Raw genomic sequence first — 15,627 nt, forward strand, 5'->3', positions numbered from 1 at the left:
GGAGAAATGTGTTCATCGCCAGGCCGACAATGTTGAGAAACATGAAGGACAAATACGCATAATGCTAACAAAGTATGTTTCATTTAAAAAGCTTTAATAGTTTTCACATAAATAAATTCTGAGACAATATTCTTCAGCACATCCTTTCAGTGATACACGAGATTACTCTAAGACCAAAGATTATTGCAGATTGTTGCCCATGAGTTCAGATGTTGCAATACAAACTTTTTGTAGCAAAGGACGCTAGTACAGCTCCTTTAGGTATGTTCATTGCCTGCAGATGCTAAATAACTTCCTTCTCATTTTTAATTATATTCGATTCAAAACATAAATAAATAAATAAATAAATTCTTGTTTAGGGATATCATTGAGGTACCTAGCCAGCTGACATCCCAGACTATCAGTGCTGTTAATAATAGGTCTTGAAGGTGATATGACTCTTGATTATACCCGCTAATGTGGTGGCACTAATTCCACACCAATCTGATACATTTACATGCTTTTCTGATCTGTTCCATGTATTAGCGAATAAGACCACATGTAACCAGTTATACATCATTACCCACAATAAACGCCTCTGCTTTCTGTTTACACTCAACCTGAGACAGTACAACAGTGGTTATACCCCTATCTGACCGAATACAGAGGGTCACCTTCTCACCTAACTTCTGGCTTATAACTTTAACACGCTGTTGGTTATCGTTAGTATGATAATAATAAAATATATTGTAGACCAACGTATTGTAGACAAATCCTGGGTAAGGCAGACACGTGAATGAATGCCTTAAACGTATATGGTCACCAGCCCACACTTTGGTCACATTCATATCATTCTGACAGCGAGAATGCTGACAGGATGATGCTTAGGTGAAGCGTTGCTGACAAGGGAACTCTTTTAGAAAACCCTCCAGCAACCAATCAGAGAGCTGCAAATGGTAATGTGCGGTCTGACCTGACTCGCTCTTGGCAGCTAGCCCTCGACTGGATCATCTGTCCCTCTCATGAGCAATATGCCCCTCAGTCTGTTAGTCACCTCCCAAGCGCCACTTGTATCCGTTAGACGTTGATTTCAGAAATAAAAATCAAACAGTTGTTTTGAACCACAATCCACATGTCATTTTTGAAAAATTCCCTCGAATTTCATGCACTCCCAGACGCCCACATCCTAAAATTGCCCTGCCCTCACCAATTCCTGTACGCAGATGTCATCTGCAGGATTCGAATACACTGTCCATTTCAACATACGAATATTTTGTTTTGCCGATGGATGCCACGTCTCTGTTATCGAGCTTGCTGCAGGTCGTCAGCGCATAGTAACACTACACCGTCCTATACACGAGATGAGCTCGGCCAGACTACGCTGTGAATACTTTTCCCAACTTTTCTTGTCATTCAGATGCGTCCACATACACCGCGCTGCGTGAAAACTCCTGTGGACCGCTACTCCCCAACGTTCCGGCCACAGCGGCACATCCTCTACGCTGCACTGCCACCATATCGTTCTGGGTGGCAGTCCCGCCCGAGTCACCGCCTCCGTCGCCATGCCTTCATTCAGCGAGAGTTCCAGTCACCACCGTGGGTCGGTGCCACATTTTCGAGAGTCTTAGTCATCGTCGCTGCTGTCGACGTGCCGTTATTGACGTCGATGCCGTCGTTGGCGGACCTTTCCCTGCCGAGAAATCAAAGTAAGTCCCGCTAGCCATGCTTACTTATACTCAGTTGCCGCTTCTCTGTGTGCTGCCGTCATTGTAAATAGTTGTAGGTAGGACCTAAATTTCATTCCAACGTTGCGACATCATTCTTGTCAAAGTTACATGGTTTTCAAGTAACTGTTTTTCCTTCTGGAGGGATTCGAGTTCAAGAGCGACCAAAGTAGCAGCTGCTGGGAATGCCAACACGGATCCATTCCATACGCCAGCTGAACATATCAATATACTTACCTGGCAGAAGTTAGTGTTACAGGAATAATGTGAAGAACTGGCGCAAAGGGTTGAAATTGAGCACAATGCCTGTCGGACAGATCCAAGTTTTTCGGGAACCTCTAAAGATAGTTCTGCAGCATCTGTAGCAATCATTGAAAGCAGCATCCCTGCAGTCTCCTTTACGCCTACATTTTCGTGAAAGCAGAATGGAAGTGTCACTACTTTCTTACAGAATATTCACGATTTGTGGCATCTTTGGACTTGGCCGAATGGAATTTTTCTAAACATAGTGAGGTTTAAACTCTCAGATGACAGACATAAGCACGTTGAAAATGTTGATGCATTATAAGATACAATAAAATTTCAAGCAATTCATTTCAATTCAGTTCATTACTACGAATTTTAGATCTGTTCTCTGGAAACTCTACACAGGTCGTACATATTCGTTAATAATGGTGACACACAATGTTTCATATTATATGTTGTTGTTGTGGTCCTCAGTCCTGAGACTGGTTTGATGCAGCTCTCCATGCTACTCTATCCTGTGCAAGCATCTTCATCTCCCAGTACCTACTGCAACCTACATCCTTCGCAATCTGCTTAGTGTATTCCTCTCTTGGTCTCCCTCTATGATTTTTACCTTCCACGCTGCCATCCAATACGAAATTGGTGATCCCTTGATGCCTCAGAACATGTCCTACCAACCGATCCCTTCTTCTGGTCAAGTTGTGCCACAAACTCGTCCCGAATCTTATTCAATACATCCTCATTAGTTATATGATCTACCCATCTAATCTTCAGCATTCTTCTGTAGCACCACATTTCGAAAGCTTCTATTCTCTTCTTGTCCAAACTATTTATCGTCCATGTTTCTCTTCCATACATGGCTACACTCCATAAAAATACTTTCAGAAATGACTTCCTGACACTTAAATCTATGCTCGATGTTAACAAATTTCTCTTTTTCAGAAACGCTTTCCTTGCCATTGCCAGTCTACATTTTATATCCTCTCTACTTCGACCATCATCAGTTATTTTGCTCCCCAAATAGCAAAACTCCTTTACTACTTTAAGTGCCTCATTTCCTAATCTAATTCCCTCAGCATCACTCGACTTAATTCGACTACATTCCATTATCCTCGTTTTGCTTTTGTTGATGTTCATCTTATATCCTCCTTTCAAGACACTGTCCATTCCGTTCAACTGCTCTTCCAAGCCCTCTGCTGCCTCTGACAGAGTTACAATGCCATCGGCGAACCTCAAAGTTTTTATTTCTTCTCCATAGATTTTAATACCTATTCCGAATTTTTCTTTTGTTTCCTGCACTGCTTGCTCAATAAACAGATTGAATAACCTCGGGGAGAGACTACAACCCTGTCTCACTCCCTTCCCAACCACTGCTTCCCTTTCATGTCCCTCGACTCTTATAACTACCATCTGGTTTCTGGACAAATTGTAAATAACCTTTCGCTCCCTGTAATTTACCCCTGCCAACTTCAGAATTTGAAAGAGAGTATTCCAGTCAACATTGTCAAAAGCTTTCTCTAAGTCTACAAATGCTAGAAACGTAGGTTTGCCTTTCCTTAATCTAGCTTCTAAAATAAGTCTTAGGGTCAGTATTGCCTTACGTGTTCCAACATTTCTACAGAATCCAAACTGATATTCCCAGAGGTCGGCTTCTACTAGTTTTTCCATTTGTCTGTAAATAATTCGCGTTAGTATTTTGCAGCTGTGACTTATTAAACTGATAGTTCGGTAATTTTCACATCTGTCAACGCCTGCTTTCTTTGGGATTGGAATTGTTATATTCTTCTTGAAGTCTGAGGGTATTTCGCCTGTTTCATACATCGTGCTCACCAGATGGTAGAGTTTTGTCAGGACTGGCCCTCCCAAGGCCGTCAATAGTTCCAATGGAATGTTGTCTACTCCAAGGGCCTTGTTTCGACTCAGGTCTTTCAGTGCTCTGTCAAACTCTTCACGCAGTATCGTATCTCCCATTTCATCTTCATCTACATCCTCTTCCATTTCCATAATATTGTCTTCAAGTACATCGCCCTTGTATAGACCCTCTATATACTCCTTCCACCTCTCTGCTTTCCCCTTTTTGCTTAGAACTGGGTTTCCATCTGACCTCACGATGTTCATACAAGTGGTTCTCTTATCTCCAAAGGTCTCTTTAATTTTCCTGTAGGCAGTATCTACCTCACCCCTAGCGAGATAAGCCTCTACATCCTTACTTTTGTTCTCTAGCATCCCTGCTTAGCCATTTTGCACTTCCTGTCGATCTCATTTTTGAGACGTTTGTATTCCTTTTTGCCTGTTTCATTTACTGCATTTTTATATTTTCTCCTTTCATCAATTAAATTCAATATTTCTTCTGTTACCTAAGGATTTCTACTAGCCCTCGTCTTTTTACCTACTTGATCCTCTGCTGCCTTCACTACTTCATCCCTCAAAGCTACCCATTCTTCTTCTATTGTATTTCTTTCCCCCATTCCTGTCAATTGTTCCCTTGTGATCTCCCTGAAACTGTGTACAACCTTTGGTTCTTTCAGTTTATCCAGGTCCCATCTCCTTAAATTCCCACCTTTTTGCAGTTTCTTCAGTTTTAATCTACAGGTCATAACCAATAGATTGTGGTCAGAGTCCACATCTGCCCCTGGAAATGTCTTACAATTTAAAACCTTGTTCCTAAATCTCTGTCTTACCATTATATAATCTATATGAAACCTGACAGTATCTCCAGGCTTCTTCCATGTATACTGCCTTCTTTTATGATTAAGTCGTGCTCTGTGCAAAATTCTACCAGGCGGCTTGCTCTTTCATTTCTTAGCCCCAATCCATATTCACCTACCACGTTTCCTTCTCTCCGTTTTCCTACTACCAAATTCCAGTCACCCATGACTATTAAATATTCGTCACCCTTCGCTATCTGAATAATTTCTTTTATTTCGTCATACATTTCTTCAATTTCTTCATCATCGGCAGAGCTAGTTGAAATATAAACTTGTACTACTGTAGTAGGTGTGGGCTTCGTATCTATCTTGGCCACAATTATGCGTTCACTGTGCTGTTTGTAGTAGCTTACCCGAATTCCTATTTTACTATTCATTATTAAATCTACTCCTGCATTACCGCTTTTTGATTTTGTGTTTAGAACCCTGTAGTCACCAGACCAAAAGTCTTGTTCCTCCTGCCACCGAACTTCACTAATTCCCACTATATCTAACTTTAACCTATCCATTTCCCTTTTTAAATTTTCTAACCTACCTGCCCGCTTAAGGGATCTGACATTCCACGCTCTGATCCGTAGAACGCCAGTTTCATATTATATATGTAGTAGTAAATATTGTTAACAGCAACCATTGGTAATATTAACGTAGAATTGAAACACAACATTTGAAAAATAAGAATTCATTTAAAAAAATGAAAATAATGGGAATTAACTCAAGATCCAAGTCAATGACTTCTGTCTTAAGAACCTCAGGTTTGCCAACTAACTACAGCTACACCTACTTCTGAATCTATCGTTGCTACACTATTCTACATGACCCACATTGGTATGTGTATTACTCAACAATCCGCATATCAATGCATACACGCGTGGATGATCCCTTAATTACATGTGTATGTGCCTGTTATTATCTATAACTGAGAAAATGCTTTTTGTGAACTGTTGACATTATTTTGATACAATGTCCACTTGATCTTGTAGACTGAAAGTTAAGCAGTTGGCTTTTCTATATCTGAAGCGCTATCATACTGACTTCAGACCTAAAAATTTTGGTCACTTGCAGTTCTTTGCAGATTGCAGTCTAATTATCCGCAATCTCTCTTTACCTGAAAAGGGGGACATCTGAGAACGACATGATCACCATAATCTTCCTCTCTACATTTACAGATTCTTGTGTTACTACATATCACATGGTTCAGACGTTTGGGATATGGACCATGCTCTCGTCCTCGTGCCCCATACCTCCTCGTGCAATTTGAATCTGTTCATGATGCTTGAAAATATGCGTTAAACACTCCTTGCAGTGCTCCTAGTGTCCCAATCACACTGCTATTCATCTAACTTACAGGCTCATAAATTTCTTATCCGTAATATGCAGTCCTGTGATCTCCATACACATGATCATATTCCTCACACCCTAACCAAAACAGTGTTGCCCTGTAACATATCACGATACCCATCAGACATATCCGATTATCACCAATGAACCCTCTACAGGTGTAGTGCAAGAAGCACATTGAGCTGCAGAAGTATGCTGCACTGAATTCGTCGCACTATTGTTTTGTTGCTCCCTAGTCTACGATGATGTGTCAAGATGCTGACAGTGAAGTCCATAGTAGTGCCGAAGTTAGCTTCGTGATATGACTACACCACATGACATGATAATTTATAGTCAGCAGTCCAAGCATAGGCAATAATATGCATAATTTTGGCCGCTTTCTGAGTAACAGATTTTTAGTGATCTAGACAGTTTCTTTCCTCGACAAGACGAAAGCCCAAATACCTACTAGCTGTGATGCATTTTGTAGGTATTCCGTCAAGCCTCAGGGAAGGATTCCTACTAGGAGAAAGCCTTCGCTTCAGAAGTATGTATGTGGTCTCATTAACAGCTATAGTCAGTTGTTGCTCTTGCACTGACGTTGCATCTGAGCAAGCATATCGCTCACCTTTAGGCAGTCTCGCCCTGGAGTCTGCAGACACACCTACTAGGATGTCACCTGCGTATGCGGACAACACCTTCAATAGCATCTGACCCAGATGTAATGGAGTTCAATACTAAGATCCCAAACCAGTAGACTACTTACGGGACTTTCAGGACAGCCCTTGGTAATCTTTTTAATTACCTTTCTGTGAAGCCCAGGCCTACAACCTGGCAGAGCACTATTCTGACAAATGAGAAGTCAGCTACTACAGAGACCATTTATCCACTTAAAGGCACAAGCTAAATGAAGATTTTGCTGATCAAATACGAGCTGTGTTGGGTGGCACATATGTGTTACGGTGGGATGCCACATGTAATGACATGTTAATTGAGGTAGCTAGAGCAAGAACAATTGGTGTTTTCATATGTGGAATAAATCTGCAGATATGTAGTGAAGTGAAGGTGGCCTCGCCTACTTCACTACATGAAGCAGTAAGATTGACTCTTTTTTGCAAGGTGGCTGCGAAGTTCGTCTCTTCTCTGTCGCAAAGCAATAAGCTGCGCCACATTTTTGTAAATGACACGAATTCCAACCACTGATATACAAGTACTGCCTGCCAAAAAGATCAGAGACAGAATCTTCAATAGCGGAATTCTCCACGTGATAATTAACAAAATGTGAGTACACGCAGGGGAAATGATCAGGAATCAGGCCCCACCACCCATCGTCCACGTAACGTGGGTAATGTATCCAGCCCAAGACAAAAGTGTAAATGATGTGGGTAACATAATTTTAGAGGCCACTATCAGAGGAAGAGCTGACAAAGTGTCAGTAGATACAGGGGCTCAAATTAGAACATTATTTGTTTCTCTTCATGATAAGAGTGCACTTAAATCGTTGCGCTGTTACATTAGTGGATGAAGAGAAGAAGTAACACTGCCACAGGAATATGTTTTGTAAACCTACAGATGCATGGTAAGAACTATGATTTTGTTAGGAAAGTTGGGAGAAGACGCAGAAGGGATTTCAGTGTCATTCTAGAGAAGGATTTCCTACACCGGTACTGGATGGTGGTAGGTTATGGGACGCATATTGTTCGAATCAGTGAGGCAACTATTTCGGTGGAACTCGCGACCCTCAATCGCTAGGAATTTATGGAATGAGGCCTCTTCCACAACCTCCAACAGAACCACATATATGGGCATATGAAATTTATACAACTGGTAACAGTCAGCAGTGGCACAGGACAGACTTCACAATCCAAATGCTGCCTAGATTGGACTTTCTCGTTGATACACTCTGTCTAAACGATGTTCTCTACAGGTCATTGATTCATGTGAGAAGAAGTGTAAATAAAATAAGAGACACTGGTAAAAAGTTTTGTGCTCCATTACTTATTGACGACTTTCGGTAAGTAGATACAGAGAATACACGCGAAACAATACTTGCTTGTGCTCAGGAAGTTGTAGAGGAAGAATTTCAGTGTGAAAATAAGTTAAAGTGTAAGAGCAAGAAGCAACTGACAGAAGAAGAACTTGCACAGTAACGTCCTTACTTAAAAATCAGGCCTATGAGAAGTTAGCACATTTGCCAGTGTCAGTCAAATCTTTTGTACTTGGTATTAAAGGAATATGCTTGGTTGTTCGAGAAACCGCAGTATGTCAGTCACTAACGTTGTGCAACACGAAATTCAAACTTAAGACATTAGGCCAATTGCTTAGAAACTGGACAGGCTCGGAACTGGACTGATTCCCATTTTATCTACAACCCGTTGCTCAGGATATTATACAAGATCAGCTGGTTGCAGGTATAGATCAATCCTCTGCGAACCCCTGCTTGGTCCCTAGCGCTGTGGTACCCTAAAACCCTATCGCCTATGCATTAACGTACAAGCAGAAAACAAGGTAACTACCATTGATACCTACCCTCTACCCCATATCGAAGAAACATTGGACATACTGGGAAACTGTAGGTATTATACTACCTTTTTCATGTATTCTAATTACCACCAAATTCCGATTGCACCAGAATACCAATAAAACCGCATTTTTGGTTCCATGAGGGTTGTATGAGTTTTTACACATGCCTTTCAGCCTTAGAAATGCGCCTGTCACTTTCCAAAGATTCGCTGACTTGTTACTAAGATGATTGAAGCCTACAGCGCCTTTAGTGTATTTGGCTGATATATTTTCAAGGAGTACTGAGGAACGTTTGGTGAGATTGAGGTACCTTTTATCAAGGTTACAGCTCACACATTTGAATTTAAAGCTTTTGTTCTGCACAGTCAAAGGTTAAGGACCTGAGACATACTATCAGTTCAGATGAGATTAAGACAGATCCACTGCTAACCAAATCAGTTGAGACTCTTCCAGGCACACTAACACTAAGGAGATGCAACTTTTCTTGGCCACCCTAGTTGTTACCGTCTTTGGTAAAGAATTATGCTATGACAGCCAAACGATTAACGAAGTTGTTAAAGTATGGTGCAGTGCTTGAGCGGACAGAGGGATTTGAATTGGCTATGAGGAAACTTAAATATTATTTGACAGGTTCACATTATTAATATACTGATCCTGAAAAGGTTTTATCCTTCGAACAGACAACTCAAATATGCTATCAGTGCTGTTCTTTGTCAAGAATAATTGCTAGCACTTAAATTCGGAGTCAACTATTTCAGATGTTATTTCCACAGAAGAAAATTCTTTGTGGTCTCTGATTATACTGCTCTTTTTTAGAGGCTCAGTTTAAAGGATCCCAGCAGTCATTTGACTAGTTGGGCATTAAAAGTATCGAAACAAGATTATGACGTATGCCACAAACCAGGCTGTTCACACCTAAATGCTGATGCACTGAGCCATAAGGTCAAAATGATTCAGACTGACAATGTTTTAAGAGAAGAATTGAGAGATGTACAATGTCTGGTACAATTCTATTCCACATTTTGTCACAGTTCATTATATTCTATGCCACATAAATCCCCCTGAGCAACAGAGTCATAACTGCAGAAAGAATTGCAAGCATGTATAAGAGCTCAGTATCATGACAGTTTGCAGGTGTGTCATAATGGACAAAAAGCCATGAGTGCCAGAATATACACACGGCATTGATGGGAAGATAGACAGACTGATGTTCAGAAGTACATACAAAACTACTTTGCCTTGTGGTCAGAGGTCAGTCCCACCATAAACTTAAATTGCCTTGCTAACACTTCTAGGGGCTACAGACGTTACAAACCCGATTCAGAATGTTGTATTAGGCATTGTCAGACCGTTCCCACAGACCTCACAAAATAATAAATACATCCTATCTATCACTGATCTTTTCCTAGATATGTAATTCTAGTACAAGTTGCAGATATGACTACAGGAACAGTAACCAGTGCCTTCGTCAATAGCCAAGTTTTATCATTCTGAAGTCCTGATCAAATTTTGACTGAACAGAGGATTAATTTTATGTACATCCTGTTTTTACAAGTGTACAAATGACTATGAATCAAACAACTGAGAAACACTTCTTTCCATCCAAAAGCTAATAGTAACCTCCAATGTGTACATCAAACAACAGTTCGGATTTTGTCTTACTACATAAACCACTCAGTGGCTGGGACAGGTAGGTCGCCTATGTAGCTTCTGCATAAAATAGTCATATACATGAATCAGCTAGGTATAGATCGTACGAGGAAGTATATGGGCAGCCTATGAGCTCCCAATTTCAACATGATAAACTCCAATCTGTCGGAGATCTGGCAGAAGTTATCACCTCAAGGCTACCTGGAAGCAGATAAAACAAAATAAATACAAGCTACCCAGAAACAAGATGAACCCTCGTAACAAAGGGGCTGTGCTTTCTCAGTATAAACCTGGGAACCTATTTTTGATTCGTAACCCCATGATTAAGAAAGGAAAGACTAAGAAATTCATGCTTCAATACGAAACCCCTTATTCCATCATACGAGTGACTTCTGTCAATGCAGATATTCATTGTCTGACCACACAGTGATAGTACATTCTGACTGGTTACAGCTGTACCATGGTCAAGCTCTGCCACCCTCTGCAGTGTCACTTAGTCCAAATCAAAATAATTTATGAGAAGGCACATGTACTATCATGCAGAAATGCAGGAAAAAAGGACAAGTTGCTATCAGCATATCCTAAGTATGCCTTGAGAAATAAACACCCTTATGCCTTGAGGTCATGGGAGTGAGGTACTGTTTGTTTGAACGAGTTTCATGTGGTATTTTATTCTGTGTAGGAGTGATTTCAATATGGGAAGAAATGTATTTTATTGATGTGATTCTGAGTAATAATTCTGTCGTTCAGTGTAAACGAATTGCGCTATACTGTAGAACCAGTATCCAGTTGAGGCTAATTTTGCCATCTTTCTTTTGCAGTTTTTTTATGCAAGAAGCTGCAAGAATTGCTTTCTAAAATAGGAGTACGTCTTGATGTAATACAAAATACTGTATATTAACAGCAAAGTAATGAGAGCAGTGATAGTGTAAATGATTAAAGTGTGACCAGAAGTAATTGCTTATCCAGTGGACATGAGTTTAGAGAGATCAGTTGTTTTGTAATAATAATGTCCCAGTAAGAGAACGTGAGGGGCTACTATTCAACATCATCAGGAGGTTACTATGTTACTAAGTAAAGCTTTAGACGTTCCTTTAAGTGAGAAACACACTGTGGTGATACATGAAATAACTGAGTTTTGCGTTATGTACACTAAAGATTTCACATAATGTGAAATGGACTTTTTACGAACGCATTTACACTATTGCAAATGAGGTTTAATCAGTACTACATTGTTACAAGAGGAGAATCACAGTTCTGAGGTAGAAGAATGTTTTACTTAACCAGCTCAGAAGCAGCGTTGAAGTGAAGTAGATAATTGGAGACATCAAATAATAAAGTGTTTTTCCAGTAGTTGCTATTAATCGAATGTTTTCCTTACAGCAATAAATATTTTTCTTTTGCCGAGTTTTGTACGAAAAAATACATACACCAAATTTTCACATATTATCATATTTCCACTTTACTATCAAAATTTACTTTAGAATTCATAGATCTCTTGTCCACAACAGGCAAGTAAACTTCTTAATTAAATACATGAAGAGACAAAAGATAAGTGCATTCATTTATATAACAATTAGGAACTAAATTTGCAACAACCAGAGGACCTCTATATCTAGTGTTTGGAGTTAACACTAAAGACTAATTCATGCAATGAGTTACCTACTGTGATCATGTACTTGACAAACTCGCCTAAAATATGCAAACAACAGCTATTTGAAATTACCCAAGACTCTCACAGTATACACTAGTGGGAAGTTATGTTGTATAAATCATTATTATCTGGAAGTTGAGTTAGCCTTTTGTAGACAAAGAATAACTCTTACTGCAACATTTTACTAGTAGTCAGGCCAATGCATGCATACGTTACTGTTTGGCAGCATCTTTGCACATCAGATGATCTATATTCTTTGTATGTAATGGATAACACAACAAAAATAAGTCCTCGTCTTCGTAATAAGTGGTGGAATGTATCATAACTCACGTGGATTGATCTTGTGAAACAAGTGATTTATGGTTACGAGTTTTGCCATATGCCATTATAGGAAATGTATTACTCCTTTAAAAACTACACTTTCCTCGATTTTCTACCTAAGCCACTGCTACATGTCGAGACCCTAAATCCAGCATGTTAAAAATATATGGTATCAATGGCAGGTCAGGAGAAAGAAAGCATAGATAAATTTAATTATATACTACTTGTGTGTCACAAATGACTTAACCTCATCACCTAACAATGATACTTGAAAGGCACTAAAGAGACAGGTGTTGAACGAAGTCTCCCAGCAGTGGTTTGTGAGAGGTAATGTTTAATTGTGCAGAGTTTTATATGAAGTTAAGGGACAAACAATTTTGAAACAACAGTAGCACCTTCACTGTCATATGGGTGAATAAGACTTACTTATGGTTCTGCAAAGAAGGGTAGATGCATTGATTGTTGTAATTACATAGTGATGGGCTAACTGCTCTTGTCACTGTGACAGTTACTCTGACAGCATGCCATTCATAAACGTTCATTTGCGTTTCACTTAAAATATTTCTATGAGTACCTCTTTTTATGTTTTGTGTCATTTTTTCTGTATTTTGTTTACTGTATTTAATGTATGATAGAAATGATGTCATGGTAGTCACTCTCACCTGACACTAGCCAAAACCAGTAAGCTAGTTTGTTGTACTAGTATGTGGTGGATTACCTTCCTTTAAGCTTCAACACAGTATTTTATCTGAAATACTCTTGATCAGTCAATGTGCGTCATTCATATGCAATAATGATTTTCTTTCTTTTATGGGAACCCCAGTGATTGTGATTTAATATCCTCCTGGGAAAACTTACTTATTACGTGAACTACAGTGACGCATGTTATCTCTCCATCCACTTTTGGTTTCGTGAATTACACTGCGTGTACTCTGGCCAAGTAATATAGTAGTATTTCTTAACTGTAGTTGCGCATCTACCACTATTCAGATGTTTAGTCATAATTAAAACAAGTTGTTTCCACAAGACCTGGTGGTAGTTGCCTGTATTACAAATGGTTAATGTCCAAGTGGACATAATTTTGATACAACCCTACAGATATGAACAAACATATGCATAGATCCATGCTTGTACCATTTCGCTGTTAGACAATCCAATAGTGCTGGCACGTTATAATGAAGATTATGCCAGCCTCTTTTAACCTGGCTATCTGCTAATAAATCCATGTGGAGTCATTGGTTCTCATTCTCAGTAAACAAGGAGGAATAGGGACAACTTCTCAATGACATGGTTTCTTACACTACCGCTAATGCGTGACGAACAGTCATCCTCTACTTCTGGAAAAATTCTGTAGTCACATATCATTGCAGTTAGCTTCTTAACCTTCCCTATTATTCCTGTCCCTACTACCATGTCCCTGAATCAGTTCTGTTCTCCTTCTTTCGTAAAGAAGGCGAAGTCTGAGCTCATCTTGACTATGTCACTCTCTTAGTACCATAGTATTCATAGTTCTGTTTCACTATTCCAGCCAATACTACAGAGTTATCACTGCTGCCTTGCTGCAGTGTCCGCTTTAGCTATTCCCCAGAGACTTACTAGATGATATGTGCCGTCTCTCAATTGGTTAGTTAAGCAAGGAACCAGTGTTATTTTCTAGAGGAATGATTTGGCACATCAGTTGTCAAAGTGTAAGTGTTTCAGCAGTGACAGGAATATCGCTAAGCACTTCGTCTTGGTCCTCACTAATTCTACTTACGATTTATTCACATCATCTTGGCTCATATCTTGGCAATGGGAATACAGTCACTCCATTCATGTGGTTCACAAATTAGATGTATGCCCTGTTAATTATGGACTTACCACTCCATAAGAGAACTATCTGAAACCTTGATCATTCTTTTAAGATATTCATATAGTATGTTTCAATTGCAACGCCCAAAAAGATGATTCCACCTAGTTTAGAACTGCTTCCTGTGTACATCGTAATCTGAAAGATAATAGCACTGCTATCTCTTACAACCACTTACATTTAACGCAAGGATGTAAGACCATTGAACAACAATATAGTGTGAGAAATGTGACATGCCTTGTTCGATGTACAGCCCTCCTGTTTATTCCATATCATTAACTGCTCAACAATTTGTGTGTGGGAAGAACCAATGGGACTCGCGAGATAGGCAGTTAGTGTCTTTCAACATCTACCCCACACAAATGAGACAGGAGGATGTTGCTTGGACTTCCGGTTCCTCCAGGGGCCTCCTCCTAACATAATGCGATCGAAGAGACACTTGTCTGGTCATTGCACTTCTGATTTGTCTTCATACTATGGTCCGTTCTACCATCTATCATCTTGCTGTCACACAAAAACATGCGTGACCCACTTGCACACTGAGAACTACAGTACCTCAATTAGGGTTGTAGTGGCCTTAATCACTCACACCCAACACAAACACCTATGAAACACACTTACAGAGTGTTCCCTGAGTGCGTAACTATCCCTAATTCCTACACTACTGTGTTATTTTGACTCAATGTTTCACCTACCATTGACACTGCTTTGAATACTATGTGTACACAGGGAATAATGTTCCACATTGTTTCCAGTTTGAACATTGATCTTCCCTTGGGTATCTATCTGTTTAGTACATTTTTATAATACCGGAACTTCCATTTGGTGCTTATGAACACTTGTCCTACATTAATCGACGTCATTGTGCAAGAGGGGGACCTCAGACATTATCTACATCCTCCATCGAATAAAATGAGGCATTCAGCAGTACAGAACCATATTTCCCAAGCAGTTCCTGGCTGATGCACCTAGCACCACACCAATTTCAGCCTTGCTCACTCCTTCAAGAAGAAATATGAATAATGAAGTCTTTTTCCCAATGTGATCACCACCAATGTTATCAATTATGCTCATACTCTAATTGAATACTCACTAACCTACAATTTTGTTCATTTGTCACTCTAGTGATGTGTTTTACCTGCCAGTTAGGCTCTGCTGTTCTGATTAGATGAATGCAAACTCATCTGATGACCGCAATTCCGTTTATGGAAAGATTTAGAATGCTTCATGCAAACTGTTCAACTATTCTGTGCTTCCCCACCTGGCACTAACCAAAAGAGCTGTGTATCTGGATACATTACTGATACAGGTTAATTTTGTGATCCTTTAATTTCCACTGATACATACCACATTTTGCATTCACATGTAGTACACTCTAAATAGCTACACAGTTGGACACACCCCAGTGCCTTACACACCTATAAAGTTAATGTACCACTTTCCAGCACTGCATCACTGAGAAAAACTTTAAATGCTCTGCCTCTTAACTCATTTACTTACCCCATGTATCTATAGGCGTTTCCGCTCATTTCACCTTCCCTTACCACCTTTAGCTTTGACATACTTTTACAGCAGCAGAATAAAATTCTATGGCCTCATGACAAATCTTGTATGCCACTTTGATTCCTACCACTCGTAGGTTCATTACACCTTGAT

Source organism: Schistocerca piceifrons, chromosome 11 (assembly GCF_021461385.2).
Source record: "Schistocerca piceifrons isolate TAMUIC-IGC-003096 chromosome 11, iqSchPice1.1, whole genome shotgun sequence".
Taxonomy (NCBI): domain Eukaryota; kingdom Metazoa; phylum Arthropoda; class Insecta; order Orthoptera; family Acrididae; genus Schistocerca; species Schistocerca piceifrons.